Source organism: Trachypithecus francoisi, unplaced genomic scaffold (genome assembly GCF_009764315.1).
Source record: "Trachypithecus francoisi isolate TF-2019V2 unplaced genomic scaffold, Tfra_2.0 Lachesis_group7, whole genome shotgun sequence".
Taxonomy (NCBI): Eukaryota; Metazoa; Chordata; class Mammalia; order Primates; family Cercopithecidae; genus Trachypithecus; species Trachypithecus francoisi.
In genome coordinates this window covers 51,413,103-51,440,415 of record NW_022681472.1, presented here as the reverse complement: position 1 = coordinate 51,440,415, position 27,313 = coordinate 51,413,103, and the positions used below count along the sequence as shown (strand labels likewise).

Genomic DNA, 27,313 nt, shown 5'->3' with positions numbered 1-27,313 from the left:
GACTCTGAGTTTAATGCTGAACAACTATAAAAGCTATTGGTAGGACTTGGGTGTTCCCAAATATGCAGGTCCTATGACTACCAGGAGAGTAAGTGGGTTCCGTCAGAACTTAAGTTATCCCTTTCTGACTGCAATGTCTATAGTATTTCCAATATGATATTCAGGATTCAAGGCAATGTTTTTCCAAACGGGAGCAGACAGATTTTCGAGGTGTGATCTACTTATTCCCCTTACTGAAGAAAAAAAAAGCCCGACTCTTTATATTTACCTAAATTAATAAATTGTGTTCTTGTTGACAAGGAGAATAATAGCTTTGAAGTAAATACACACACTGTGCTTTAAAAGTCCACTCTGTCTCCCTGCTTTATTTTTTACACAATACATACATTATTTCAGATATACATTCAAAAGGACATCTATGTACTGGTACTTTTAAAGAAATTATGCAATTTTCTGGTGCCAGAACACTCAGAAGGTCCATTTACCACTTCAGGGAACTTGCCAGTGTTTTTTAAGCAGTGAAAGTTTCATTTTCTCACTTTTTTTTAAATTCCTATTCTCTTTCATGATATTCACTAATACTATGAAATTATTCAGACATTTTAGAAGCCACTAAAAGTAGAGAAAATTCCTGTTCTCTATAGAATGTAGATCTTATATTTGTTTTTAAGCCAAACAGGTGTGTCAAAAAAGGAGGCACAGGGATTTACACTTCTACAGTAACACGGCCTTCAGTTCAAAGCCAGGCACACCAATGTCTAATCACTTTGACCAGTCACTTTCACATAGGAGGAAGTCAAAGTCTGTTGGTTAACTGGTTCATTAGTTAGTTAATATAATAAGTTCAGCTTGCCTCCTTTCTTTGAGTCCCAAAAGTTCAATGGAAATGAGAAAAATATAAAGAATCCAGAGACTCTTAGATAGTAGGAACACAATTATCCCATAAAAAATGTAGAATGTCATCTTCTGTAAAAATTCTTTGCAAAGTAGTTGAAGATGCTTTTTCAGAACCCCAGATACTCTCTCAAGTTCATATTATAAAATGTTTAACAAGGCTTCATCAATAACTTACATAAAATATAAAATCTGGGAAATATCATTCTGGACATAGGCCCTGGCAAAAGATTTCATGATGAAGCAAGCAATTGCAACAAAAACGAAAATAGACAAATGGGACCTAATTGAACTAAAGCACTTCTGCACAGCAAAAGAAACTATCAACACAGTAAACAGACAACCTGCAGAATGGGAGAAAATGTTTACAAACTATGTATCCAAAAGAGGTATAGTATCCAGAATCTATGAAGAATTTCAACAAATCAACAAACAAAAAGCAGGCAATCCCATTAAAAAAATGGTCAATGATCGTGAACAGACATTTCTCAAAAGAAGACATACACACAGCCAATGAGCATGTGGAAAAAAGGTCTACATAACTAATCATTAAAGAAATGCAAATCAAGACCACAATGAGATATTGTCTCACACCAATCAGAATGGCCATTGTTAAAAAGTCAAAAAGCAACAGGTGCTGGCAAGGTTGAGGAGAAAAAGGAACACTTATTCACTGCTGGTGGGAATGTAAATTAGTTCAGCCAATGTTGAAGGGAGTTTGGAGATTTTTCAAAGAACTGAAAACAGAGCTACCATTCAACCCAACAATCCCATTACTGGGTATATACCTAAAGAAATAGAAATCATTCCAACATAAACATATCTGCACGCATATGTTCACTGTGGCACTACTCACAATAGCAAAGACGTGGAATCAACCTAAATGTCCATCAGTGGTGGACTGGATAAAGAAAATGTGGCATATATACACCATGAAATACCACACAGCCATTAAAAAGAATGAGATCATGTTCTTTGTGATAGCATGGATGGAACTGAAGGCCGTTATCCTAAGTGAATTAACACATGAACAGAAAACCAAATACCACATGTTCTCACTTATGGGAGTTAAACATTGAATACACATGGATATGAAGAGAACAATAGACACTTGAGAGTGGAAGGTGGGAGGAGGATGAGAATTGAAAAACTACCTATCAAGTACTATGCTTATTACCTGGGTGATGAAATAATCTGTACATCAAATCCCCAAAACACACAATTTACCCATGTAACTAACAAATCTGCACGTGTACCCCCAACCCAAAATAAAAATTAGAAAGAAATAAAATGAAATATATATGTGTGATTGATTCATGTCTACTTATGAATGTATCCACACCCAGATTTCTAGAAATACATATACAACACAACAGTTCCAAAAGATTACAGGAAAACAGGAAGATATTTAGGCTTCAGAAAACAAGATTTAATAAACATCTATTTGGCAACTATTGTTTTTCAGTCATAGTCTGGCTAGTAAGGACACTACACTGAGTAAGTCAGACATAATACCTGCCTTCATAGAGCAAGAAGCAGATAATGAAAAGTATGAAGAGAGTAACAGGGATGAGAAGGGCTAAAAATGCGCCAGGGACAAGATAGGAAAGGCAGAACAACTTTTCTTGTTTTCAATAACATTATGTTTCATAAAAATGATAGCAAGAATTATAATCATAAATTAGAAATTCATTATAAAAGTAGTTGAGATCTCAAAAGTGGTTGGTGCTTTAAAAAGTGGTAAAATGGAAGCTAAGATTTACCTTACTGCATAATCCTTGAATCCCTCATGGTCATTATTGCTGAAAAGGAAAACAAGAAAAGAACAGTAATGAGATGAAGGAATGGATGGCTAATTGCTTGAACTGATTGATTGGTTGATCTTGTCAAGGTGGAGTGAACTACACAGATGGTATGAAAAACCTTTTGAGTATCTAGTTACCAACTAAAAATAATTACCTCATCCTGGGTCAGCATTTGATTGGGTTCCAACTGGATGGCAATTTAATTATTCTAAGTCTCATCATACAACATCCTGCCAACAAATACTCAGAGATCATCTCTAGATGCTATTCATACTTATACCAAGGCTTTAACGCAAACATATTTCCTTTTCTTCTGTGGTCCTTTTATGTATGTTTCTCCTTTACTAACATTTTGCTTTTTCTAGGCATATCAACTTGTGAATAAATATATGTATATATTTTGTTTCCACAGTTTTAGGAAACAGGTGGTTTTTTGTTACATTGATAAGTTCTTTAGTGATGATGTCTGAGATTTTGGTGCACCCATCACCCAAGCAGTGTACGTTATACCCAATGTGTAGTCTTTTATCCCTCACCCCACCCTCATCCTTCCCCCTAAATCCCCAGAGTCCATTATCTCATTCGTATGCCTTTGCATCCTCATAACTTAGCTGACACTTATAAGTAAGAAATACAATATTTGGTTTTCCATTCCTGGGTTACTTCACTTCAAAAAATAGTTTCCGGGGCCAGTCACGGTGGCTCACACTTGTAATCCCAGCACTTTGGGAGGCCAAGGCAGGTGGATCTCCTGAGGTCAGGAGTTCGAGACCAGCCTGGCCAACATGGTGAAACTCTGCCTCTACTAAAAATACAAAAATTAGCCAGGTGTGATGGCATGCACCTGTAATCCCAGCTACTCGGGAGGTTGAGGCAGGAGAATCACTTGAACCTGGGAGGCGAGGCTGCAGTGAGCCAAGATTGTGTCATTGCACTACAGCCTGGGCAACAGAGCAAGACTCTGTCAAAAAAGAAGAAGAAGAAGGAGGAGGAGGAGGAGGAGAAGAAGAAGAAGAAGAAGAAGAGCAGGAGGAGGAGGAGGAGGAGGAGAGGAAGAAGAAGAAGAAGAGGAGGAAGAAAAAAGAGAGAGAGAAAGGGAGGGAGGGAGGAAAGGAAGGAAGGAAGGAAGGAAGGAAGGAAGGAAGGAAGGAAGGAAGGAAGGGTATCTAACTCCATCAAAGTTGCTGCAAATGCCATTATTTCATTCCTTTTTTATGGTAATATTTTTCTTTTTTATTATACTTTAAGTTCTAGGGTACATGTGTACAACATGCAGGTTTGTTACATATATATGCATGTGCCATGTTGGTGTGCTGCACCCATTAACTCCTCATTTACATTAGGTATATCTCCTAATGCTATCCCTCTCCCTTCCCCCCACCCCACGACAGACCCCGTGTGTGCTGTTCCCCTTCCTGTGTCCAGGTGTTCTCATTGTTCAATTCCCACCTATGAGTGAGAACATGCAGTGTTTGGTTTTTTGTTCTTGTGTTAGTTTGCTGAGAACAATGGTTTCCAGCTGCATCCATGTCCCTGCAAAGGACATGAACTCATCCTTTTTTATGGCTTCACAGTATTTCATGGTGTATATGTGCCACATTTTCTTAATCCAGTCTGTCATTGATGGACATTCGGGTTGGTTCCAAGTCTCTGCTATTGTGAATAGTGCCACAACAAACATACGTGTGCATGTGTCTTTATAGCAGCATGATTTATAATCCTTTGGGTATATACCCAGTAATGGGATTGCTGGGTCAAATGGTATTTCTAGTTCTAGATCCTTGAGGAATCACCACACTGTCTTCTACAATGGTTGAACTAGTTTACAGTCCCACCAACAGTGGAAAAGTGTTCCTGTTTCTCCACATCCTCTCCAGCACCTGTTGTTTCCTGACTTTTTAATGACTGTATGGCAATATTTTTGGACAGAAACACCGTTACTTGGATTGTCAGGTGACTAAAGAACATTCTGTCAACAACAAAAATTAATTCATGATCAACATCAACCATAATAACATATTGTAACAAATTTCTCACAAACTGATAGCAAAAAAATACATTTATTATATTCAACAAATTCTACTCTTTGTGAAATCTGGGCAATTCAGTAGTCATTCAAAGGCCAAAGTAGGAGAAAACTCAGATAGTTCATCTAATTAAGTTTAAAAAGCATGTTCTCTAATTCTCTGCTAGAACGTCCCCCTTTCTCTTCCTTTGGCCAATACAGCCAGATTAGGCAAGCGTGGGTTTGGTCTACCATCAGTCCTGAATACAAAAAGGGGAGACAAAGCATGAAATATTTACAACTGGTAAACATTTGCATTAGTGCAAATTGAGGGGCTTAGTATAGTCACAGCCTTAGGATAAGAAGTCCTCTCTTTTTTTTTTTTTTGAGACGGAGTCTCGCTCTGTCACCCAGGCTGGAGTGCTGGAGTGCAGTGGCCGGATCTCAGCTCACTGCAAGCTCCGCCTCCCGGGTTTACGCCATTCTCTGCCTCAGCCTCCCAAGTAGCTGGGACTACAGGAGCCCGCCACCTCGCCCAGCTAGTTTTTTTTTTTTTTTTTTTTTAGTAGAGACGGGGTTTCACTGTGTTAGCCAGGATGGTCTCGATCTCCTGACCTCGTGATCCGCCCGTCTCGGCCTCCCAAAGTGCTGGGATTACAGGCTTGAGCCACCGCGCCCAGCAAGAAGTCCTCTCTTAAAAGAACTCTCAAATTTTCTCAAAACTATTCTTTCTTTCTTAGGACAAAGTCCACCACTTAATCATGATGTATAGCAATCTGAAGAGGTAAAGCCTAGCTATGCTGTCTAAAATAATAGCTACTAACCACATGTGGCTATAAAAGCTTAAATTAAAATTAAATTAAATTTAGAATTGTTACCCAGATACACTATCCACATTTCAAGTATTCAGTAGCCACATGTCATTAGTGACCACAGTCTCGGGCAGCACAGAAGCTCATTTCCAACATGTCAGAACATTCTACAGACAGAATTGCAGAGCCTTCCTAGAAAGTTCTTCTCTTTAGTTGGAAGAGAGAAAGTGAGTCTTGAACAAATCCTGTTGGATGTAAAAAACATATTTGTTTCTGTGTAATTGTTGCCAGCCCTCAGGATACATTCCCACCCTGGAAACTACTGTGTTAATGTCAGTTATTCCCTTCTCTTTGTCTTTCATTTCAAATTTATCTGCTTGGACTGCCCAGTCCCACTTCTTTGAGTTTTACATCTCAAAAACTTTACCACTATCCTTGGGCCAGGCTCAGACCTGCCTCCCAGATTTACCTACACTTTCTATCAGATGAGCCTGGTTCTTGTTATATTTTCTCATCACAACAATACATTTTTACATTTTGAAAGTTCTTCCTATGGAACTCAGTACACACCCATCCAGAGAAAAAGGTAGAAAGCAGACTTTTCTTTAGAGAAATAGAATTAAGCCATTTCAGATCAAGTATTTTTCAGAGTTCTCTCCTCTTCATCAACTGTATCTACCCCAAATATCAAGTGAATACTTAGTCATAATATCTCAACCTAATGAGAAATAAATTGATGACTACATGAAAGTCAAACTTTTCCCTTAAGTTTCTTGACCTTGACATAAAGAAATAGAACTAAATTTCAGATTGTGTTCTTTTGGGCAAAGGTTTCTCTTATTCAAATATACCTTTTGAAGCCAGTCAAAAGGACTTGCTGATAAATGTTTCAACACCACGCTTTATTACAACAAGTTATTTCTGTTGTTTACTATGTGGTTCGACCTTGATGAAAAGCAGATCTTCACCAGTGCATTTTTGTGCGAATTCCTTACCTTTCTGTTTACAAAAGAAAGTAAGGACCTTTCAGGGCTATTTGTCACCATGCCCTAGTAGCCAACAATGCACATTGTCAACTGCTTAAGGTTTCACTTCCTAATTAACTTTCCTGGAAGCATAAGAATGGTCTGAAAACACAAAGCTCTCCCTTTAACCTTCCCTCATTCTACTCTACTCAGTCCTGGATGGATGATGAGTGTGTTGAACAATGAAGTCCTCCAGTGGGGTAGGAGTCATCCTGCACACAAAGAGAGTAATCTGAGAAAGCTTTCTGCAGAACAAATTAGTTATCTACTTCAGTTAGAACCTTTTTAAAGGATTACGACATTAAGACAGTCCTGCCCCAAACCCATGCATGAATGTTGAAGTTATTCTCAAACATATTTACTTCCTTCGTTCCCAAAATGAGACTCATTTTCACTTAATCACTAACAATATTTCCCAGCCCTTAGCTGAGAGATTCCACATCACATATGCACACAAAATCCCAACGTATTTAGTAATGGAGAACTTTAACTAGAGTCATTATTAAAATAAGTGGAATTTTATTTTAAATCCTTGATTAAGCATTTGTAATAAAATGCACTCCACTAAAGAATAACTACTTGAATATCCTACAATTATTGTGCTACCGTTCCTTTTAATTGAAGGAAATTATTTTGGCAAAATTTTTAGGTTATGTTTTTTAAAAATGTAATACTGCAATCATTTTACTTTGACATAGATGCAGGGATTGTTTTGCCCATTTTATAGGAAAAGAAAATAAGGAACAGAAAAGTAAAGTCACAAACTTCACATTGCACAATCTGTCAGCAAGGAAATCAAGAGCACACTGACTCGAAATAAGGTACATGTGTTTTAAAGGAAATCTCTTATCCTAGCCGTGTTAGCATACTCTACCTATCTTAGAGAAGAAACTCAGATAGTTTCCTAGGCAGTATGTTGTTATTCATCTCAGAACATTCCTAAATCTTTGCAATACTTTTTATGTTTTTATGAAAGGGAGTCTTGCCCTATCGCCCAGGCTGGAGTACAGTAGCACCATCTGGGCTCACTGCAACCTCCGCCTCCTGGGTTCAAGTGATTCTCCTGTCTCAGCCTCCCAAGTAGCTGGGATTACAGGGCCCACCACCATACCCGGCTAATTTTTGTATTTTAGTAGAGATGGGGTTTCACTACGTAGGTCAAGCTGGTCTCGAACTCCTGACCCCAAATGATCCACCCACCTCGGCCTCCCAAAGCGCTGGATTACAGGCGTGAGCTACCATGCCTGGCTAATCTTTGCAATACTTTTCTAGCACCTAGAAATAGTGAGAGAAGAATAACCATGATATATCTGGCATTCCTTAACGCAGGATTCTGACTTCTTTCTTATAAGACCACTCATTTTTAAAACTCTGCCTTTTCTCTAGACCATATTCAGTCAACATTATTAAGCAGATAATGTATGTCAGGATACATTTCCAAAGCCATGATATCCCCAGCTCAACTGGGCTGGCTACACAAACCACCATTGATTACATACACATTTGCTTTCCACTACTAAAATTCACTTTGCATAGAAGGTAAAAAATTCAGGTAACTTCACTAGTTCTTCCAAATAATCTCTTATATCTACCAAAGAGAAAAGTGGTGAGGGGACCTTGAATTTGGTAGATGAAAGCAGCTGGAAAACTGAAGGCAATGCATACAAATTCCAGTAGGGAGTGATTGTCACTGGGTCTTATTGCCACGTGGTCATAAGGAAAAGCCCAACTGAAGTCCAGAAGAGCTAATATCCCTCCTATGACTCAAATGTAAAAAAGAAATGCCTTAGTAAAGCTCCTGGGGACCAGTGGCTGGGATCAGCCCACAAAGCCTTTTCTGAGACAGCTCTTCTTTGGCAATTACTTATCCACTGAATAGGAAATTTAAGGGCAAATTTAAAATGAGTTAAGAAAACCCAGAAAGAACATTCTGATCTTGAAAGCAAATGAACATTGTCCTCTTCATTAAAGGACATTTAGAAAGGCTGGCTGTCTAAGTGCTGCCTGGTTGCTGCTCAAACATAGCAAACATTTGTACAGTGAAAGAGTCAATGACACTAATAATTTGTAATTCTTGTACAAGCAATCTGGGCACTTGCCAGGTCAGCTTAAGTTGACTGTGACCAGGTTAAAAAGAAAAAAGGGAAAGGAGGATGAAATAATTTAGAATCATGTGGCTGATTAAATAACTGCCAAAATAAAATTTGCTTTCCAACATTAAACTCTTCTTCCCAATGCAAGTGCAGTTTGGACTGTAAGTTTCACTCTCAGATGTTCTTTTCTGCAGATCTGAAGCAGGTGAAATAAGTAATTAAACGAGAGAGAAGATCCCATGTGCTAAATCTGTGTGCAGCAAGGGGAGGAAGGCAGCCAAAAAAGAGATGCCTCTTTTCAGTGACAGTGACATATGCTCAGTGTTAAGAGACCAGGGACGGACCAGGTTGGCTAATGGGAGGAGGAATCAGAATGTAGATGAGTTAGGCATGGTGGGCAGGCCACTGGACCTTCAACTGACCTGCCAATAAGAAGGCCTTGAGAACATTTAGAGGAAGGCGGGAATCCCAAGTGCAAACATAAGGTTAAGTTTGAAGCCAATGGGGCGATCTAATCTTGTACAACATGAAGGGATCAGGCACCAACTTTCCCTAATGATTTGCTGCTGTGTCCATGAGCTTCTGTGAACCCAATTTAGAACCCATAGCTCTTGTTAAGAGAAACAAACTAATAACCAATTATCAGTTTACCTGTAGAAACAATGTTGTCCACTACCAAGTGGGAGACAGAAAAGAGGTAGAATCAAATCGTGACTTCTGAGGTCAAGTAAAAATTTCATGTGCTAGTATACACTGTTACTATACCTAACATCTTTTCCCCCCAGGAGCAACACAGATATATATCAGCTCACATAAATTAATAACCACATCCTCACATTTTACATAACAACCATGATGGAGAAAGAAAAAGTCAAGGGTATTAGGATATGGGGTTTTGGAATTTTTCAAGATACGAATATTTGCCCTTCACTATAATTTATAATTGCTTTTTATAAAAAGCACTCTATGTGATGAAATGTAAACGGTGATTCTGAAATGTTGAAGAAAAACAACTGCAGGTTTTATGCAGGTGAACAATAACACAGAATTGTGTTGCTAGAGAGAGAAAGGAGGGGAGAACAAAAAGTAGACAGAACATGATAATGGTGTCAAAGGTCTAAAGAAGAAGGACAAAATATAAGCATATTATTAGTAACTGCTACTTCAGGCATTCTGCTAAAATCACTTTGGAACTATTACATTTTAAAAATCACAAACTGTAATATCCCCACTGAAAAGTTTACCCATTTAGTATTTCTTCTTGTAACATTGATCACCCTTTATTATATTTGCATGCTTAATGTCTCTCTTTATAGCTAGGTGCTGTGCTCTCTGAGTAGCTAGGCTACTCAGGGGTCAGGGACCCACCTGAGCAGGCAGTCTGTCCGTTCTCAGATGTCAACCTCCGCGTTAGGAGATCCACGGCTCTCCCCAAAGCTGTCAGACAGAGTCGTTCGGGTCTGCAGCGGCCCCGCTCTTTCCCCTAATGGACTGCAGCTGTGCGCTGTCCGCAGAGGTAGAGTCTACAGAGACAGGCAGGCTTCCTTGAGCTGCTATGAGCTCCACCCAGTTCGAGCTTCCCAGCGGCTTTGTTTACCTACTTAAGTCAGCAATGGCGGGCGCCCCTCCCCCAGCCTCCCTGCTGCCTTGCGGATAGATCGCCGCAGCGGCTGTGTTAGCAGTGAGGGAGGCTCCGTGGCGTGGGACCCTCCCGGCCAGTGTGGGATATATTCTCCTGGTGTGCCTGTTTCCTTAAAGCGCAGTACTGGGGTGGGAGTTACCCGATTTTCCAGGTGTTGTGTGTCTCAGTTCCCCTGGCTAGGAAAAGGGATTTCCTTCCCCCTTGCGCTTCCAGGTGAGGCGATGCCTCGCCCTGCTTCAGCTCACGCTGGTCAGGCTGCAGCAGCTGCCCCGCACCGATTGTCCGGCACTCCCTAGAGAGATGACCCCAGTACCTCAGTTGAAAATGCAGAAATCACCGGTCTTCTGTGTCGCTCGCGCTGGGAGTTGGAGACTGGAGCTGTTCCTATTCGGCCATCTTGCTCCGCCCGTCGATTTGCATTTCTTTAGTGATTAGTGATGTGGGGGATTTTTTCACATGCTTATTGGTTGTGTGTATGTATTCTTTTGAGAAGTGTGTCTATTCACGTCCTTTGCCCATTTTTAAATGTGGTGGGTTGTTTTTTGCTTCGCGAATCATTTAAGTTCCTTATAGATTCTGTATATTAGATGTTTGTTGGATGCACAGTTTGTGAATATTAGCTCCCATTCTGCAGGTTGTCTGTTTACTGGGTTGATAGTTTCTTTTGCTGTGCAGAAGCTCTTTAGTTTATGTCCTATTTGTCAATTTTTGGTTTTGTTGCAATTGCTTTTGGGGACTTAGCCATAAATTCTATGCCAAGGCCAATGTCCAGAATAGTATTTCCTAGGTTTTCTTCTAGGGTTTTTTATAGTTTTATGTTTTACGTTGAAGTCTTTAATCTATCTTGAGTTGATTTTTGTATGTGGTAAAAGAAATGGGTCCAGTTTCAGTCTTCTACATATGGCTAGCCAGTTATCCCAGCACCATTTATTGAATAGAGAGTCCCCTTTCCCGTTGCTGATTTTTGTCAACTTTGTCAAAGATCAAATGGCTGTAGGTGTGCAGCTTTATTTCTGTGTTCTCTGTTATGTTCCATTGGTCTCTGTGCCTGTTTTTGTACCACTATCATGCTGTTTTGGTTACCATAGCCTCGTAGTATAGTTTGAAATCAGGTAGTGCGATATCCCCTGCTTTGTTGTTGTTGTTGTTTTGCTTAGGATTGCTTTGGCTATTTGGACTCTTTTTTGATTCCATATGAATTTTAGAATAGTTTTTTCTAATTCTGTGAAAAATGTCCTTGGCAGTGTAATAGAAATAGCATTGAATCTGTAAATTGCTTTGGGTAGTATAGCCATTTTAATAATGACTCTTCCTATCCATGAGCATGGAATGTTCTTCCATTTGTTTGTGTAATTTCTGATTCATTTCTGCTGTGTTTTATAAATTTTGTTGTAGATATCTTTCACTTCCTTGGTTAGCTGTATTCCCAGGTATTTTATTCTTTTTGTGGCTATTGTAAATGGGATTGTGTTCTTGATTTGGCTATCAGCTTGTACTTTATTGGTGTGTACAAATGCTACTGATTTTTGTACACTGATTTGGTATCCTGAAACTTTTCTAAAGTTGTTTACCAGTTCTAGAAGATTTTTTTGGCAGAGTCTATGGGGTTTTCCAGGTATAGAATCATATTGTCTGTGAAGATAGTTTGACTTATTCTCTTCCTATTTGGATGTGTTTTATTTCTTTTTCTTGCCCACTTGCTCTAGCTAGGACTTCCAGTACTATGTTGAATAGCAGTGGTAAAAGTGGGCATCTTTATCTTGTTTCCTTTCTCAAGGAGAATACTTCCAGCTTTTGCCTATTCAGTGTGACGTTGGTTGTGGGTTTGTCATAGATGGTTCTTATTATTTTGAGGTACGTTTCTTTGATTCCTAGTTTGTTGAGAGTTTTTAACATGAAGGGACATTGAGTTCTATCAAAAGGTTTTTCTGCATCTATTGAGATGATCATGTGGTTTTTAATTCTGTTTATGTGGTGCATCACATTTATTGATTTGTGTATGTTGAACCCAACTTGCATCCCAGAAATAAAGCCTACTCGATCATCGTGGTAACTTTTTGATGTGCTACTGGACATGGTTAGCTAGTATTTCACTGAGGATTTTTGCATTCATGTTCATCACGGATACTGAAGCTTTCTTTTTGTTGTGTCTCTGCAAGGCTATGGTATCAGAATGATGTTGGCTTCATAGAATGAGTTAGGGAGGAGACCCCTCTCCTCTTTTTTTGGAATAATTTCCATAGAATTGGTACTAGACCTTTTTATGTCTGGTAGAATTCAGCTGTGAATCTGTTTCATCTCGAGGTTTTTTTATTTTTTTTTATTGGTAGAGCTTTTCTATTACTACTTCAATGTCAGAACACGTTATTGGTCTTTTCAGGATTTCAATTTCTTCCTGGTTCAATATTGGGAGGCTCTATGGTTCCAGGAAATTATCCACTTCTGCTTTGTTTTCTAGTCTGTATGCACAGAGATATTCCAATAGTCCCTAAAGTTTTTTATATTTCTGTGGAGTCAGGTGGTAATGTTACCGTTGTCATTTCTGATTGTGCTTAGCTGGATCTTCTCTTTTTATTAACCTACCTATCGGTCTATAAATCATGTTTATTCTTTCAAAAAACAAATTTTGCTTTTGTTGATCTTTTGTGTGGACTTTTACATCTGAATTTTGTTCAGTTCAGCTCTGATTTGGGTTCCTTTTTTCTCCTGGCTTTGAGGTTGGTTTGCTCTTGTTTTTCTAGTTTCTCTAGGTGCAATGTTAGGTTGCTAATTTGAGATCTAATTTCTTGATGTAGGCATTTAACACTATAGATTTTCCTCTTAATACTGCTTTACCTGTGCCCCAGAGATTCTGGTATGTTCTACCCAGTAGCAGAATATACATTCTTCTCATCTGCACATAGCACATACTGTAAAACTGACCACATGCTCTGCCATAAAGTATCAATGAATTTTAAAAAATCAAAATCATACCAACCACATTGTTTTCTTAGTTTCAAAGAGTTTATTTTTTATTTCTGTCTTAATTTTATTCTTTACCCAAAAGACATTTAGAAGTAGGTTGTTTAATTTCCATGTAATTGTATGGTTTTGAGATATCTTCTTGGTATTGAATTCTATCTTTATTGATGAATAAATTGAGCTGTGGTCTGAGAGTGTGGTTGGTATAGCTTTGGCCTTTTCAATTTGTTGGTACTTTGTGGCTTAGCATATGGTCAATCTTAGGGTATGTGCTGTATGCAGATGACAAGAATGTATATTCTGTTGTTGGCTGGAGTGTCTTGTAAATGTCTATTAGGTCTATTTGGACAACTGTGAGTTTTAAGTTCAGAATATCTCTGTTAGTTTTCTGCCTCAATGATCTGTCTAATGCTATCAGTGAGGTGTTGAAATCTCCCACTATTATTGTGTGTTTACCTAAGTCTCTTCATAGGTCTCTAAAACTTATTTTATGAATCTGGATGCTCCAATATTGAATGCATATGTATATTTAGGATAGTCATGTCTTCTTGTTGAATTGCACCCTTTATTACTTTGTAATGTCATTTTGTCTTTTTTGATCATTGTCTGCTTTGTCTGATATAAGAATAGCAACCTCTGCTCTTTTTTTGTTTCCTGTTTGCCTACAGGTCTTTTTCCATCCATTTACTTTGATCTTGTGTGTGTCACTGCATGTGAGGTGGATCTCTTGAACACAGCAGACAATGGGGTCTTACTTCTTTATCCAACTTGCCACTGGTATCAGGTATTGATCTTTTGTTTCCATGTTTAGCATTCACTTAAAGACATTCTGTAAGGCAGGTCTAATGGTAACTAACTCATTTAGCTTTGTCTTCTCTGAAAATAATTTTATTTATCCTTCTCTTATGAAGCTTAATTTGATGGGATATGAAATTCTTGGTTGGAATTTCTTTTCTTTAAGGATGCTGAAAATAGGCCTTCAACCTCTTCTGGCTTGTAAGGTTTCTGTCAAAGGGTCCACTATTCACCTGACAGGCTTCTCTTTGTAAAAATAAGGAATGCTTCACGAATTTCTGTGTTATCCTTGTGCAGGAGCCACGCTATCTTCTTTGTATCATTCCAATTTTAGCATGCATGCTGCAAAAGCAGGCACATGAATAAGATTTAAATTCTGAGTATACTAGGATGAATGAATCAACAGAATAACTTAAATGATGTGAGATTCAATAAGGGTAAGGACTATTTGGGTATTCATTCTCTTCTTGTATGTTTTTATGCTTCTGGAGAGTTCTTGTAAAAGAGTAAATTGATATTAATAGTACAGCAGCTGTTGGTAAACCATAACAAAAGCATCAACTTTAGGGAGGTATGGTGTTAGGGTAAAATCACTGATTCAGAGACGTGGAGGTTTAACCCTAATAAATCCCATAATCTAACTAGGTTATAGTTTTTCCAACTGTTAAATGAAAATAGTAAATCAAATTATTTCTGAAGACATTTTGAATTATAAATCTCTTTGTCTTTATACCTAAGTTTCATACTTTAGCGAGAGTGCCAGAAAGGCAACAACAATAAATAGTATGTCCTCTTAATACACAGATATTTTTACAGTACTAATTCTTTGTGGCTGTTAGACAAAACTGTAAAGTTCAGGATTTAAAAAATAAAGTTGTTAAACAAAGGTTTAAGCATATTTTTAGCTCTCAGTTTTATGTAAATGTTCTCACCTGATTATTTTCTCAATATATGTAATCACGTTTTTCTGTTTGAAAAAACTACCCAACTGAGCCAGAAGGCTTAGACAATAGAATTAGATATCTGATGTGTGACTTAAGAAAGCAAAATCTTCATGCAATGTGTCCCCTTGGATGCAGATGGTCTTTTATCGTCACCATTGTAATATGAGATGCTTGGCAATGTGCTAACGTGGTTACACCTTATCTTATCTGTTTATCACCACAATCCCTAAGAATAGAAATTTTCTTTCTCATTTAAAACATTTAAAAACAGAAATTTAAAGAGCTTCAGTAACTTGATCATGGTTACACAGCTAATAAATGGTAGAACTGGGCTTTGAACCCAGGTCCAAACCGCTTTTCAATCTGTGCTCCATGCTGCCTCCATGTTCTCTCACATGCTTCAGCTTACTGAAGAGCAAAGAGCCAAAAAAAAAAAAAAAAAAAAAAAAAGGGGGGGTGGGGTCCAAATTGTTACAGAAAGTCCTTGAAATCACTGATGGGTATTGCTACCAATAGCTCTAAGTAATATATGTGTGGGTGGTAGACATCAAAGCTCACAAAGCAATCCCGGTCAATTGTCCCTTCAGATGAATGCCTAAAACCACTGCTGGAAAATTACCAAGTTGCCACAGCAAAGGAAAATAGGGCTGTAATAAATGCTCTCTCTTATGTGGAAGTGGCACATAGACTTTCACTCACAACTCATTGGTCAGAACTGGTCACATGCCTCTTAATGACCAAGGGCCAAGAAGTCAATCCTGTCAAGAAGAAGGGAAACCAGAACTATTTTGGAAATAACACAAACGGCTACCATAATAACTATAGCACCAAGCGATGTGAGCTCTATATGTGTAAGAAGCGTTAAAGAAGCATAAAGAAGGATACTGGAGGAGCAGAGAAGCAGTAGCATTTATACTGGCCTTTAAAATATGCTGTAAGTATTCACTTTGTAAAGAAAAGTAAGGGCCAGGCACAGTGGCTCATGCCTGTAATCCCAGCACTTTGGGAGGCTGAGGCAGGCAGATCACCTGAGGTCAGGAGTTTGAGACCAGCTTGGCCAGCCATGGCCAACATGGTGAAACCTCATGTCTACTAAAAATACAAAACTTACAGGTGGTAGACACCTGTAATCCCAGCTACTCAGGAGGCTGAGGCAGGAGAATCACTTGAACCCAGGAGGTGGAGGTTGCAGTGAGCTGAGATTGTACCATCGCACTCCAGCCTGGGCAACACAGTAAGACTCCGTCAAAAAGGAAAGAAAAGAGGGAAGAACAGGGGAAGGGGAAGGGAAGAAAGAAAAGGAAGGGGAGGGGAGGGGAAGGGAGAGAGGGGAGGAGGAGGAGAGAGGAGGAGAGGGGAGGGGAAGGGAAGGGGAGGGGAGGGGAGGGGAGGGGAGGGGAAGGAGAGGGAAATATAAGGTAAGAAAGGTGTATTCCAGGAGAGGAAAAAGAACTACCAAACAAAGGTTTCTATGTGATGGTAACTGCATATTCAGGAAAACAATGAAATAGCTGGTGAAGATATGGCAGAAATGCTTAAATTTTATTATGCTTAGTTTAAGAATTATCTGAGGAGATCCAGATTTCACCTGCCCCCATAGATATTCTAATGCTGCAGATTTGGGGCAGGTCATAGGTATATCCATCTCCGCCCTCCATCTCATGCTGTGATTCCAATGCAAAGGTCCATGGACTACACTATGAGATATACTAAAATAGGAAGTATGATGAGAAGTGGCCTATGAAGGTCTAGAAAGGAAGAACTGGATCCAGAACCTGAAAGTGTTAGTTTTTCTAGCTAGACAATTGTCCTTAATCTTTAGGGAAGGCAAACAGTGGGTACCTTTAATCACAGGAGCTGTTTGGTGGCAGTACAAAGGATAGATTGGAATAAAAAGAGACCACAATGAGAACAACTGGCCTAGGAAGCTGCTGCTGCATTGATGTAAGGTATAGCTGGTGAAAACCTGAACTACAAGTGTTACTTTGAGGCTTGCATGTGTATTATCGAAAAATAAATAACAGCAACAATTGTTTTGAATTTAGACTAATGAAATTTTTTTGAGAGAAGTGATTTTCTCACTGACATTGTTTAGAATTGCTGATACATGGGGATAATAAAAATCAGATTGACTTTTAGTCAGTTTCATCATTATTTTAAAATCTCTGCAGATACTGCATGCCCCTACTCTGTGTAGCTTGGAGCGCCCTACTCCCACTACCACACCTTTGCTGTATCTCTGGTGGGGAACCAGTTTGCAGTTCAAGGAGTTTTGACAAATACATACATCTATGAAACCACCATTACAATCAAAATATGAAAATTTCTATCATCTCCAATGGTGCTCTGTAACACTTCCCAGCCAGTTCCCAACCTCCACCCTTGGCCTTAGTAAACACTGATCTACTTTCTATCACTACAGGTTTTACTGTCTTGTCTCGAGTTTTATATAAATTGAATTATTTAATATGTATTTTTCATGTCTGTCTTATTTTCCTCAGAAGACTGTTCTAGAGATTCATCCAGGTTGTTGCATAAATCAACAGTTCATCTGTTTTATTGCTGAGTAATATTCATTGTTTAGATGTAGTAGAATTATTTATCTGTTAACCTGTTAACAAACGCTTGAGTTGTTTTCCATTTGGGGCTACTATGAACAAAGCTAATTCAAACAAATCTTTGTGTAGACATGATTTTTTTTACTTTTTCTGGGCAAATACTTAGGGCTGCTAAAATTTCTATGTCATATGGCAAGTGTGTGCTAAACTTTACAAAAAACTTTCAAACTGTTTCCAAAGTGGTATCATCCTATATTCCCACCAGCACTGTATGAGAGTTCCAGTCACTTCAGACCTGGTGTTACTAGACTTTTTAACTGTAGCCATTCCAGTGGATGTAATGATATATCATTATTGACCCTTCCCTTTGGCTGTAAGTTTTTTGTAAGATTAGTGATTTGTACTAGATCATTCCAATTATTTTCTTAACACTCTCAGACCCCAAATGCAGCTAAAGGAAGAATTCAAGCCATGATCATTTATAAGGATAAATATAAGGATTATATTATATTACAAGGATTACTCTTCAATAGTAAATGGTAGACTCAGGGTTTTAATGGTGATGGAAAAACAAAGTTCTATACATCACTTTTTGGTGAGTTCTACATTTTACCTAGTACTCATTCAAAGAAAAGTGGCTATTCCTGAAGTCCTGCAATACTTCCTTTCCCACCTCATATAGAAATATCCATACAAACCACTGGCTTTTCTTTATAAGGCTTGTTTCCTTTCCATATTCCAGGTTAAGTATTATCTTTTTCTTTTGAACTAAGATTATGTAACAAACAAAAGACACTGCAGAGAAAAATCAAGTGACACATCACATAATTCTTTTAGGTTAGGAAGAGGTTTCCTATGGAAGATCAGGACCAAACTGCTCCAGGGTGAGAAAGCAAACAGAGCTGCAGTTATACAGCTGCAAATCAGCTAAGGACATTTATTTTTTCTTGTAACTAACTTTACACTTCTGAATGGTCATGATTGTTCACGTAACGAAGCTATTTTTTTGGAAGGGTCACTTCCTCAGCTGAAGATGATTTTGTTCCGAAGGGAAAACGCACATTTATACACAAACACATGCTCCGATACACACTCAGCTATTGTTGCTAAGGTTTAGGTATGAATTCTCACAATCCTGCATTTAAACATCTGGTCGGGGGTAAAAAGTTATTGATCATAAGCATAAACTACCTGTGATATTATTTAATAGTAAGCAGTATTCATGAGCAATAAAAATATTCATTTTATTTTACAGCAGGAATTCTGGTAATTCTTATAATTCTGGTGATTGTATCTGAATATATACCCTTTGTCCTACCTATAAGTGGCTATATATAAACTTAGAAATTTAAACCTAATAGAGTGGAGGTAAGATGCCATCTCATGCCAGTTAGAATGCTGATCATTAAAAAGTCAGGAGACAACAGATGCTGGAGAGGATGTGGAGAAACAGGAACACTTTTACATTGCTGGTGGGAAGGTAAATTAGTTCAAACATTATGGGAGACAGTGTGGTGATTCCTCAAGGACCTAGAATCAGAAATACCATTTGACCCAGCAATCCCATTACTGGGTATATACCTAAAGGATTATAAACCATTCTACTATAAAGACACATGCACACATATGTTTCTTGCACCATTGTTCACGATAGCAAAGACTTGGAACCAACCCAAATGCCCATCAATGATAGACTGGATAAAGAGAATGTGGCACATATACACCATGGAATGCCATGAAGCCATAAAAAAGGATGAGTTCATGTACTTTGCAGGGACGTGGATGAAGCTGGAAACCATCATTCTCAGCAAACTAACACAGGAACAGAAAACCAAATACCGCATGTTCTCAGTCATAAGTGGGAGTTGAACAATTGAGAACACATAGACACAGGGAGGGGAACATCACACACTGGGACCTGTCAGGGGGTTGGGGAACTACTGGAGGGATAGCATTAGGAGAAATACCTAATGTAGATGACGGGTTGATGAGTGAAGCAAACCATTATGGCACGTGTATACCTGTGTAACAAACCTGCACATTCTGCACATGCATCCCAGAACTTAAAGTATAATTTAAAAAAGATTATCTAGTCCAATAACCTCGTTTTCCAAATTGAAGAAATCGGGGCCCATATGCCCATGGAGCCTTGCTCACTGCTAGCACAGCAGTCTGAGATCAAACTGCAAGGCAGCAGCCTGGCTGGGGAAGGGGGGTCTGCCATTGCTGAGGCTTGAGTAAGTAAACAAAGCAGCCTGGAAGCTCGAACTGGGCGGAGCCCAACGTAGTTCAGCAAGGCCTACTGCCTTTATAGACTCCACCTCTGTGTGCAGGGCATAGCTGAATAAAAAGCAGCAATTTCTGCAGACTTAAACATTCCTGTCTGACAGCTCTGAAGAGAACAGTGGCTCTCCCAGCATGGTGTTTGTGCTCTGACAACGGACAGACTGCCTCTTCAAGTGGGTCCCTGACCCCCGTGTAGCCTAACTGGGAGACACCTCCCAGTAGGGGCCAACAGACACTTCATACAGGCAGGTGCCCCTCTGGGATGAAGCTTCCAGAGGAAGGATCAGGCAACAATATTTGCTTTCTGCAGCCTCTGCTGGTGATATTCAAACAAACAGGGTCTGGAGCAGACCTCCAGCAAACTCCAACAGACCTGCAGCTGAGGGATCTGACTGTTAGAAGGAAAACTAACAAACAGAAAGTAATTGCATCAACATCAACAAAAAGGAGATCTAAAACCAAACCCCATCTGTAGGTCACCAACATCAAAGACCAAAGGTAGATAAAACCACAAAGACAGGGAGAAACCAGAACAGAAAAGCTGAAAATTCTAAACCTCCCAAGGATCACAGCTCCTCACCAGCAACAGAATAAAGCTGGACAGAGAATGACTTTGACAAGTTGACAAAAGTAGGCTTCAGAAGGTCGGTAATAACAAAGTTCTCCAAGCTAAAGGAGCACGTTCTAACCCAGCACAAGGAAGCTAAAAACCTTGAAAAAAGGTTGGACGAACTGCTAACTAGAATAAACAGTGTGGAGAAGTCCTAAATGACCTGATGGAGCTTAAATCCATGGCATGAGAACTTTGTGACACATGCACAAGCTTCAATAGCCAATTCAATCAAGTGGAAGAAAGGGTATCAGTGATTGAAGATCAAATTAATGAAATAAAGCAAAAAGACAACAGAAGATCAAATGAATGAAACAAAGCGAGAAGAGAAGTTTACAGAAAAAAGTGTAAAAAGAAACAAACAAAGCCTCCAAGAAATATGGGAATATGTAAAAAGACCAAATCTACATTTGACTGATGTACCTGAAAGTGATGGAGAGAATGGAACCAAGTTGAAAAACACTCTTCAGGATATTATCCAGGAGAACTTCTCCAACCAGCAAGGCAGGCCAACATTCAAATTAAGGAAATACAAAGAACAACACAAAGATACTACGCAAGAAGAGCAACCCCAAGACACATAATTGTCAGATTCACCAAGGTTGAAATGAAGGAAAAAAACGTTAAGGGCAGCCAAAGAGAAAGGTCAGGTTACCCACAAAGGGAAGCCCATCAGACTAACAGTAGATCTCTTGGCAGAAACCCTACAAGCCAGAAGAGAGTGGGAGCCAATATTCAACATTCTTAAAGAAAGAATTTTCAAACCAGAAGTTCATATCCAGCCAAACTAAGCTTCATAAGTGAAGGAGAAATAAAATCCTTTACAGACAAGCAAGTGCTGAGAGATTTTGTCACCACCAGGCCTGCCTTACAAGAGTTCCTGAAGGAAGCACTAAACATGGAAAGGAACAACCAGTACCAGCCACTGCAAAAACATGCCAAATTATAAAGACCATTGATGCTAGGAAGAAACTGCATCAACCAACGGGCAAAATAACCAGCTAACATCATAATGACAAGATCAAATTCACATATAACAATATTAACCTTAAATGTAAATGGGCTACATGCCCAATTAAAAGACACAGACTGGCAAATTGGATAAAGAGTCAAGACCTATCAGTGTGCTCTACTCAGGAGACCCATCTCATGTGCAGAGACACACATAGGCTCAAAATAAAGGGATGGAGGAAGATCTACCAAGCAAATGGAAAGCAAAACAAAACAAAACAGAGGTTGCAATCCTACTCTCTGATAAAACAGACTTTAAACCAACAAAAGTCAGAAGAGACAAAAAGAAGGTCATTATATAATGGTAAAGATATAAATTCAACAAGAAGAGCTAAATATATATGCACCCAATACAGGAGCACCTAGATTCATAAAGCAAGTTCTTAGACACCTACAAAGAGACGTAGACTCCCACCCAATAATAATGGGAGACTTTAACACCCCACTGTCAGTGTTAGACAGTTGAACGAGACAGAAGTTTAACAAGGATATCCAGGACTTGAACTCAGCTCTGCGCCAGTTGGACCTAATAGACATCTACAGAACTCTGCACCCCAAATCAACAGAATATATATGCTTCTCAGCACCACATCACACTTATTCTAAAACTGACCAGGTAATTGGCAGTAAACCACTGCTCAACAAATGAAAAAGAACAGAAACCACAAGAAACTGTCTCTTAGACTACAGTGCAATCAAATTAGAACTCAGGATTAAGAAACTCACTCACAACCACACAACTACATGGAAACTGAACAGCCTGCTCCTGAATGACTACTGGGTAAATAACAAAATGAAGGCAGAAATAAAGATGTTCTTTGGAACCAATGAGAATAAAGACACAACGTACCAGAATCTCTGGGACACATTTAAAGCAGTGTGTAGAGGGAAATTTATAACACTAAATGCCCACAAGAGAAAGCAGAAAAGATCTAAAACTGACACCCTAACATCACAATTAAAAGAACTAGAGAAGGAAGACCAAACAAATTCAAAAGCTAGCAGAAGACAAGAAATAACTGAGATCAGAGCAGAACTGAAGGAGATAGAGACACAAAAAACTCTTCAAAATATCAATGAATACAGGAGCTGGTTTTTTGAAAAGATCAATAAAATAGACCACTAGCAAGCCTACTAAAGAAGAAAAGAGAGAAGAATCAAATAGATGCAATAAAAAATGATAAAGGGGATATATCACCATCGATCCCACAGAAACACAAACTACCATCAGAGAATACTATAAACACCTCTACACAAATAAACTAGAAAATCGAGAGGAAATGGACAAATTCCTGGACACATACATGCTCCCAAGACTAAACCAGGAAGAAGTGGAATCTCTGAATAGACAAATAACAGGCTCTGAAATTGAGGCAATAATTAATAGCCTACCAACCAAAAAAAGTCCAGGAACAGATGGATTCACAGCCGAATTCTACCAGAGGTACAAAGAGGAGCTGGTATTGTTCCTTCTGAAACTATTCCCGTCAATAGAAAAAGAGGAAATCCTCTCTAACTCATTTTATGAGGCCAGCAGCATCCTGATACCAAAGCCTGGCAGAGACACAACAACAACAAAAAAGATAATTTTAGACCAATATCCCTGATGAACATCGATGCGAAAATCCTCAATAAAATACTTGCAAACCAAATCCAGCAGCACATCAAAAAGCTTATCCACCATGATCAAGTCAGCTTCATCCCTGGGATGCAAGCCTGCTTCAACATATGCAAATCAATAAATGTAATCCATCAACTAAACAGAACCCATGACAAAAACCACATGATTATCTCAATAGATGCAGAAAAGGCCTTTGACAAAATTCAACAGTGCTTCAAGCTAAAAAACGCTCAATAAACTAGGTGTTGACTCAACGTATCTCAAAATAATAAGAGCTATTTATGACAGACCCACAGCCAATATCATACTGAATGGGCAAAAACTGGAAGCATTCCCCTTGAAAACTGGCACAAGACAAGGATGCCCTCTCTCACCACTCCTATTCAACATAGTGTTGGAAGTTCTGGCCGGGGCAATAAGGCAAGAGAAAGAAATAAAGGATATTCAATTAGGAAAAGAGGAAGTCAAATTGTCCCCGTCTACAGATGACATGATTGTATATTTAGAAAACCCCATTGTCTCAGCCCAAAATCTCCTTAAGCTGATAAGCAACTTCAGCAAAGTCTCAGGATACAAAATCAGTGTGCAAAAATCACAAGCATTCCTATATGCAAATAACAGACAAACAGAGAGCCAAATCATGAGTGAACTTGCATTCACAATTGCTACAAAGGGAAAAAAAATACCTAAGAATACAACTTACAAGAGATGTGAAGGACCTCTTCAAGGAAAACTACAAACCACTGCTCAATGAAATAAAAGAGGACACAAACAAATGGAAGAACATTCCATGCTCACTGATAGGAAGAATCAATATCATGAAAACGGCCATACTGCCCAAGGTAATTTACAGATTCAATGCCATTCCCATCAAGCTACCAATGACTTTCTTCACAGAATTGGAAAAAACTACTTTAAAGTTCATACAGAACCAAAAAACAACCTGCATGGCCAAGATGATCCTAAACCAAAAGAACAAAGCTGGAGACATCACACTACCTGACTTCAAACGATACTACAAGGCTACAGTAACCAAAACAGCATGGTACTGGTAACAAAACAGAGATATAGACCAAGGCAACAAAATAGAGGTCTCAGAAATAACACCGCACATCTACAACCATCTGATCCTTGGCAAACCTGACAAAAACAAGAAATGGGGAAAGGATTCCCTATTCAATAAATGGTGCTGGGAAAACTGGCTAGCCATAAGTAGAAAGCTGAAACTGGATCCCTTCCTTACACCTCATACAAAAATCAATTCAAGATAGATTACAGACTTAAATGTTAGACCTAAAACCATAAAAACCCTAAAAGAAAACCTAGGCAATACCATTCACAACATAGGCATGGGCAAGGACTTCATGACTAAAACACCAAAAGCAATGGCAACAAAACTCAAAATAGACAAATGGGATCTAATTAAACTAAAGAGCTTCTGCACAGGAAAAGAAACTACCATCAGAGTGAATAGGCAACCTACAGAATGGGAGAAAATTTTTGCAATCTACTCATCTGACAAAGAGCTAATACCCAGAATCTACAAAGAACTTAAACAAATTTTCAAGAAAAAAAACAAACAACCCCATCAAAAAGTTGGCAAAGGATATGAACAGACACTTCTCAAAAGAAGACATTTATGCAGCCAACAGACACATGAACAAATGCTCATCATCACTGGTCATCAGAGAAATGCAAATCAAAACCATAATTAGATACCATCTCATGCCAATTAGAATGGTGATCATTAAAAAGTCAGGAAACAACAGGTGCTGGAGAGGATATGGAGAAACAGGAATGCTTTTTACACAGTTGGTGGGAGTGTAAATTAGTTCAACCATTGTGGAAGACAGTGTGGCGATTCCTCAAGGATCTAGAACTAGAAATACCATTTGACCCAGTCATCTCATTACTGGGTATATACCCAAAGGATTATAAATCATTCTACTATAAAGATACATGCACACGTATGTTTATTGCAGCACTATGCACAATAGCAAAGACTTGGAACCACCCAAATGTCCATCAATGATAGACTGGATTAAGAAAATGTGGCACATATATACCATGGAAAACTATGCAGTCATAAAAAAGGATGAGTTCATGTCCTTTGCAGGGACATGGATGAAGCGGGAAACCATCATTCTCAGCAAACTATCACAAGAACAGAAAACCAAACAGTATATGTTCTCACTCATAGGTGGGAATTGAACAATGAGAACACCTGGACACAGGGAGGGGAACATCACACACTGGGTCCTATTGGGGGTGAGGGGCTGCGGGAGGGATAGCATTAGGAGAAATACCTAATGTAGATGATGGGTTGATGGGTGCGGCAAACCAACATGGCACATGTATACCTATGTAACAAACCTTCACGTTGTGCGAAGAAGAAGAAGAGGAGGAAGAAGAAGAGGAAGGAGGAGGAGGAGGAGGAGGAGGAGGAGGAGGAAATTGGGGCCCATAGCAGTTTAGTGATTTGTCCCCAAGTCCCTCCTGTAGTTAGTGGAAAGGTTGAATCTAGAGCCAAGATCTTCGTTGCTCAATCTGGTATACCATCCTATGTCCCGTGGATAGCTAAAAGATAGAGTTGAAGCATAAAGATTTTTTTTAAGTGTACCATATTTGTAAAACCTTTAAATAAATGTAATTTCCTAAAGCCTTAGCAAAATGTAAGCAAACAATTCTAGAATGAACAACTAAAGTTACTTCCAGATGGCATCAATGTATTCCTCCCTCAGTCTCCATGATAGAAAACTCAGGAAGTCAGGGTTCTATACCATCTCCAACTAACAGTTACTTCAGTAAGAACATTAATTTTTTTTGCAATCAAACATCGCAAAGAAAGAATGGTGGTGTTCTTTTCATTCTAGGTGAACTTATGGGCCTTGGCTTTTTCTACATTCAAGACTATATGGGGGAACAGACAGGCTAATATCCGCAAAGCCCTAGATCCACAAAGCCTAGATTGACAAAGCAGATAGAAGAATTTTACTGGGGAGGGTTCCCATGAATTTATATTTCCTAGACTCCCCTCATTTTACAGTTTTGGATCAAATAACTAATCCTAAAGTAAATGATCTCCTCATGCCTCCTACCTGACATTCCACACAGCCCAGGTCCCTTCACAATTTGGCTCAAATTTCCTGGAAATTCAGCCGAAATTCAATCTCGGTTTGTGAACCTTGGCAAAGCATTCTGCTGGCCTGCTCCAAGATCCCCCTGGCCGGCAGCATGCATGCACTCTCTTCCCTCTCAGGAGGACCCAGGGGCCAGCTTTACTGTGTGTTTGTGTTGGTTGGCCTCTCCAAGTCCAGAGGGACATCTCCCTTCCCAAAACTCCATGTCTACCATTCCCTGATGTTGATCACCACACTCCAGAGTGAAAATAAAAATCATGGGCCCATAGTAAAAGTGAAAAATTTTATAGCATCCTTCAAAGTGTCCAGTTTAGTCTTGCACTCCCTCCCTTAAGTGCCTTCCCCGTTCTCCACCCATTTCTTCCCCATCCTTAACAATATTCTTGCACACAGTTTCACCATCCCTTGAAATTATTTTATTCTAAAACACCCTCTAGCCACTCTGCCCTTTACTACAGATTTTCACAACACTATGTGTTAATCTACCAAGTGTATAAAGATGATGAGGAAGTCTATAAGGTGTGTATCACTCCATTTTATCATTTGGTTATTCCTGCAATTAAGTTAAAATGGTTTTCTATATAGTATCTCTCTACACATAAAGAATTCCTATCAAGAAATTTACAAAATTAAATCTAATTCTTTTTTTCAAAATATTATCTGCTATCTCCACAAATTAACAGTTGTATTTAGAGCAATTGCAATTGTAATTTTGTGATTGCATTAAATCCCAAAGTGACTTTCCTAATGTAATGACTCTAAAATTTATAAAATGCATGGAAAATTAAGCAAGTGAAAACATGCCATAAAATTGGGGCTGGGGGCAAGACTGCCATAACTTACAAGCATCAAAAAGCGATAATAAGCAAAACATGTTTGTGCCAACATGGTACTTAATAGATGGACTATACATTTTTTAAAAATCCAAAAACACATATTTAATAAATGTCAAGGTTGAAAATTCAAACTGGACCATTTGTTCATTCAGAGAAAAATAGTTTTCTATCTCACAACATGTACTAATATGCTACATGGATTATAAAGTTAAACAGAAAAAGAGGGAATTTTTAAAACTCAGGTTTTATTGGTCTAAAATATAGTATTTAGAGAA

At 38.8% G+C, this 27,313-nt stretch overlaps 1 long non-coding RNA gene and 1 other non-coding gene across 4 annotated transcripts in view; both read right to left on the bottom strand.

Moving 5' to 3' along the window:
* LOC117078740 overlaps window positions 1–27,313 on the bottom strand; it is a 558,507-nt gene that overhangs the window by 200,364 nt on the left and 330,830 nt on the right. The window contains exon 2 of one of the 3 annotated variants that reach the window (XR_004435144.1): window positions 2,663–2,696. The exons of 1 other annotated variant lie outside the window; for it this stretch is intronic. This is a non-coding gene — a long non-coding RNA (uncharacterized LOC117078740). Of the gene's footprint in view, window positions 1–2,655; window positions 2,697–27,313 lie in introns of those variants that run through there. One more of the 3 variants, XR_004435143.1, reaches the window with a different exon arrangement.
* On the bottom strand, window positions 14,285–14,386 carry LOC117079751. Its single transcript, XR_004435594.1, has one exon. It is a non-coding gene; the product is annotated as a U6 spliceosomal RNA (small nuclear RNA).